Source organism: Schistocerca serialis, chromosome 3, assembly GCF_023864345.2.
Source record: "Schistocerca serialis cubense isolate TAMUIC-IGC-003099 chromosome 3, iqSchSeri2.2, whole genome shotgun sequence".
Lineage (NCBI taxonomy): Eukaryota > Metazoa > Arthropoda > Insecta > Orthoptera > Acrididae > Schistocerca > Schistocerca serialis.
The window spans coordinates 535060500-535066499 of record NC_064640.1 but is presented as its reverse complement, the minus strand read 5'-3'; positions in this window follow the sequence as shown (position 1 = coordinate 535066499).

Genomic DNA, 6000 nt, shown 5'->3' with positions numbered 1-6000 from the left:
AAATATACTTATATTACATAAACTCATCAATATGGAATCACATTTCTGTATCAATACTTTTGAATGCCTTGCAAAAAAAAAAATAAAAATAAAAAAATAATAATAATAATAATAATTTGTTCACATTATTATTTTGTATACAAGGGGCATTTGAAAAGTCTGTCCAAAATAAAAACTAGTTACGTGTTTAGGGTAAACATTTTCTATTTTTTGACATAGTCTCTTTTTAGACTTATACACTTGTCCAACACTGTTCTAATTTGTTGATCCCTTCTGAATAAAATTAATTGTCCTAGTCTGCAAAATAGCTATTAGTTGCTGCAATCACCTCCTTGTCTGAATAAAATCTTAGTCCCACTTGCCATTTCTTCAAATTGGGGAACACATAGTAGTCCAAGGGAGCCAAGTCTGGAGAATACGGGGGTGGGGATGTGAAACAAGTTGGAATCCTATTTCCATTAATTTTGCGACCACAACTGCTGAGGTGTGTGCTGCTGCATTGTCGTGATGGAAAAGGACTTTTTTTTTTCGGTCCAATCACCGGCGTTTTTCTTGCAGCTCAGTTTTCAAACGGTCCAATAATGATGAACAATATGCACCTGTAATAGTTTTACCCTTTTCCAGACAATCGATGATGATTATCATTTGTGAATCCCAAAAGACAGTCGCCAACACCTTTCCGGCTGAAGGAATGGTCTTCACCTTTTTTGGTGCAGATTCTCCCTTGGTAACCCATTGTTTAGATTGTTGTTTGGCCTCAGGAGTATAGTAATGTATATATGTTTCACCCACAGTGACGAAACAATGCTTAAAGTCCTGCAGATTCTTCCCGAAAGGCTGCAAACCATCCTTGCAACACTTCACACGATTCCATTTTTGGTCAAGTGTGAGCAATGGCGGAACTCATCTTGTGGATAGCATTCTCATGTCCAAATGTTTATGCAAAATATTATGTACCCATTCATTTGAGATGCCCATAGCACTAGCAATCTCATGCACCTTAACTCTTCTGTCATCCATCATCATATCATGGATTTCATCAAGGATTTCTGGAGTCGTAACCTCCACAGAGCATCCAGAACGTTCAGCATCACTTGTGCCCATATGGCCACTCCAAAAATTTTCAAACCCCTTATAAACAGTTCTAATCGAAGGTGCAGAGTCACTGTAATGTTCATCAAGCTTCACTTTAGTCTCCTGAGGCGTTTTGCCTTTCATAAAGTAATGTTTAATCACCACACAAAATTCTTTTTCATCCATTTTTTGACAATCACTCAACTTCCTTGATTCACACGAATGTCAAACACAAAGAAATACACCAATATAGCTTAAACTTGGTGTACATTCTTTCCAAAGCTGCTACTAACTAAACATGTCCTCGATACGTGCCGGTGGTGCCATCTATTGGACTTTGTACGGACTTTTCAAATGCCCCTTGTATGGTACAGTGTTCTACAAAAGGTCTATATAGCATGTCAATGACTAGACTGAATCAATCTGAAGGGTCTATTTGCACTGAGTTAAAGAATGACTAGATATATGATGTAACTGAGATTTCCAATCAAAGTGGAAAAGCTTTCTTGCAGCAAACTCCTCATACAGCAATTAATGCCCAAAACCTTTGGCACACTGTAGTCAGCATATGTAGGCACATCATAAATCTCTTGATACTTTTCTCTTTTTTCTCTGTGTCCAAACAGCTTTAGTACAGGTGGTGACAAATTAAATAAAGGAATAAAACCTAGTGCCTAGTCTGCAGAAACATACATCACATAGTGCAATATGATTAACAATTTCTTCACTGCACAGTATCCTATATCCTATCTATGTTTCAAGAAGTCCATCCATTGATTGAGCCAAAATGTGGAAATCCCCTTTTAGAAACAATATACGAAAGTGAACTTAGTCAGAACTTTTATGTTGGGAGCGTTCCACTACAACAGACTGCAAATGATATTCTGAATATATACTTACATATCAGCTATAACAGTAATCTGCAATAACAGTTTATGTGATTACAGCACATCTGCTGCATTGTAATGTGACAATACATATACCAGGAGTATACTTATCACTATGCAGCTCATTACAAGATTAGTGGTTAACATTACTCTCTGTTCTTCTCCCATACTATTGGTATTTGTAATACCGCTAATGGTTTTAGTAATACTCTATTTACCAATTGGAACAGATGGCTTCTTGGTAACTGCTGGATCATCCTTTGCTGTGAACATGGTGGTGTCATTTGGATGGCTGTCACAAGACAGTTAGGTTAATGGAGAATGAATTTGCTCCATATCTTCTTATGAGAGAGCACAACCCATGTCAAATGGTCATGGAGCAGCTGAGGCATGAACATATTTACAAGCAAGAATACACAGGGGTTCAAAATGGCAGAAGCAATGTGCCCTGTGGTGCCAGGTTGAGTTTCCATCCATGCCATCTGAAACAGTTCAGGAGAAAAATGAGTGGTGAATTTCAAAACATGTAGCAAATGAGTGACCATAAACTGCCAGCAAGTCCTTACATTATCTGCAAGTGAATAATAATGAGCACCATACCAGGACTCCCCTTTCATCTTATGTAAGCATTATGCAATTATGATACCTGTACGTGCTTAAACTGTCTTAAGTTCCAAATGATTTCTGATGCATTTTTTATAGAGATGTAATATGTATTTTACTTAAGTTTTATCATCCTTCAGGCTTCAAGTCTTGAAGCACTAATGCAAATATCTGTGTGTGCTGAATGATACAGATATGGCACTGAACTGTATAGGTGTTCAGAAATATGTTGCATTACATCAGTTCATTGCTAAAATCAGAGCCAACTGATGGTAGCCAGACATTGGGATTTTCTCATCATAGCATCTGGCCTTGAAGGTGGCTATTTTACGCAAACTGAGAACATTACATCACACAACTGATACAGTAGCCTGTAGAGAGCTTAGTGCCTTAAAGACATTGCTGAAAGCATGCCACACTCAGCTAGCATCAATGACATAGCCATGATTAGAGGCAATGAGATCCTGTGATTTGCCATTTTTGTATCACATACACAATTAACACACGACATGAAAAAACTTACTTATAGTCCACACTTAATTATTTCCCAAGGCTACAGAAGTGTTATTCATTCAACATGATATCTATCACTAATTCAGTTGCTGGTCAGTGTAATCAGAACAACAGAAACACTCTCTTCATTACATTGATGTCACTAAGTTCAATGTGCACAAGTTTGTTATTTCCATAATTTTTTTAGATTTGTGTACATATTAAGGTATATTTAGAATTGTTAGTAATGTTATCACAATAATGTTTTTATTTAGGTCCCTGTAATTAATTTACTTAGCCAACAAAATGTATTGTCAAAGATATTTTCCAGTTCTGTAAAGCTTATGTTTTCCTCCATATTCATGAATAAAAGTTACATAACAACTAGAACCAAGATGCAACTACCTTCACAAAAAACCTTAAGTATAGCTTATCACTGTAAATTATCTCCAAATGTACAAAATGATGATGATGATTATTATTATTAAATCACCTACAACCAGAAAATTCATTGACATGTTGCAACCTACATGAATGTTCTTTGGGCCTTCAAAAAATATTCTCAGGGCCAGGAGCTTGCTTGCTCTTTCATCTTTCTCACCATCTCCTTCGCAGACAAAAGCCAAGCTTTTGCTTTATGTACTATAAGCAGTACCTCAGTACTGTCAGTAGTGCAGTATACACAGTTATTTGCAACTTGTTTGATAAGTAAGAAATAAGTAAAGTTTGGAGTATCAAATAACTACCAATACATCTGAAGTCCATTTCATTTGTACCTGAAACACAAAAGTTGCAACAGATACACTTCCATATCATATTTTCGTAGTAAACGTTAGTGCCTTGTATTGGGTTAGGTAGTATGGCAATTATTTAATTTCAAGCAATAAAAGGTTTCTTCTTCTCCTTAAGTTTCAAGTTTTGTAGTAGAAATAACACTAACAAAATATTTTACTTCATAGCCATCATCATACATTTTAAAGACTTGAGCAACATATCAGTGACCTCTCATGTCAGTTTTCTGCTCTAGTTTGACTACAATGAAGTCCCCCTCTTCACTGTTTCATAACAGCACCCAAGTTGTTCCCAATTGTCATTAACAACATAGGCTCCAATGGACACACCTTGCAGTTTGCAGATGACATGACTTCATCCTCAAAAGGGGGGAACATATTTCAAGCTGTTCATCAAGTAGATGTCCTTCTCAATTAGGACAAGGCCGGGTTCATCATGAACAAGATGAAAATTAATGAAGACAAAATGCTGAGACTGATATGCACACTAAGTGATACTGGAGCACTGGGTGACACAGCAGCTGTTAAGCTTCTGGGTATTTTCTTTGATACCAAGTTAATCTGGCAACAGCACATCGAACATTTACGTTTCAAACTCTTGTGGGTTCTATAACTTTTGACGAAACTAAAAAGTGCATTTTCACAGCAGTACCTACTAACAGTGTACTATGCAATGTTCCACGGCCACTTCAGCTATGGGCTGTTACTGTGGAGCCATTCTGCCGACAGCAAGAATGAGCGTTATTACTAAAGAAAACAATGAGGATCATTGACTCAATTAAAACGAATTTTTTCCAGAATAAGCACTCTGTTTTTAGACAATAAATTTTAAGTTTCTTAATTCACACAAAGACAAATCATGAGATATACGGAAAGAGAAATAAAGTTCTTCAACACAGCACTCACTGTAAAGACAGTATAAACAGACCAAAATGCAAATTAACTACATGCAGAACAGTTTCCCAGTGGTGGCAATAAAAGTTTTTAATGCTTTACCTAAGGATATTCAGTCATTACCAATTGAACAATTTAGAACTAAAGCTTCTTTTTGTGGTCTTCAGTCCTGAGACTGATTTGATGCAGCTCCCCATGTTACTCTATCCTGTGCAAGCTTTTTTATCTCCCAGTACCTACTGCAGCCCACATCCTTCTGAATCTGCTTAGTGTATTCATCTCTTGGTCTCCCTCTATGATTTTTACCCTCCACGCTGCCCTCCAGTACTAAACTGGTGATCCCTTGACGCCTCAGAACATGTGCTACCAACCGATCCCTTCTTCTAGTCAAGTTGTGCCACAAGCTCCTCTTCTCCCCAATTCTATTCAGTACCTCCTCATTAGTTATGTGATCTACTCATCTAATCTTCAGCATTCTTCTGTAGCACCACAATTCGAAATCTTCTTATTCTCTTCTTGTCTAAACTATTTATCGTCCACGTTTCACTGGCATACATGTCTACACTCCATACAAATACTTTCACAAACGACTTCCTGCCACTTAAATCTATAGTCGATGTTGACAAATTTCTCTTCTTCAGAAACGCTTTCCTTGCCATTGCCAGTCTACATTTTATATCCTCTCTACTTTGACCATCATCCGTTATTTTGCTCCCCAAATAGCAAAACTCCTTTACTACTTTAAGTGTCTCATTTCCTAATCTAATTCCCTCAGCATCACCCGACTTAATTTGACTACATTCCATTATCCTCGTTTTGCTTTTGTTGATGTTCATCTTATACCCTCCATTCAAGACACTGTCCATTCCGTTAAACTGCTCTTCCAAGTTCTTTGCTGTCTCTGACAGAATTACAACGTCATTGGCAAACCTCAAAGTTTTTATTTCTTCTCCATGAATTTTAATACCTACTCTGAACTTTTCTTTTGTTTCCTTTGCTGCTTGCTCAATATACAGATTGAATAACATTGGGGAGAGGCTACAACCCTGTCTCACTCCCTTCCCAACCACTGCTTCCCTTTCATGTCCCTCGACTCTTATAACTACCATCTGCTTTCTGTACAAATTGTAAATAGCCTTTTGCTCCCTGTATTTTACCCCTGCCACCTTCAGAATTTGAAAGAGAGTATTCCAGTCAACATTGTCAAAAGCTTTCTCTAAGTCTACAAATGCCAGAAACGTAGGTTTGCCTTTCCTTAA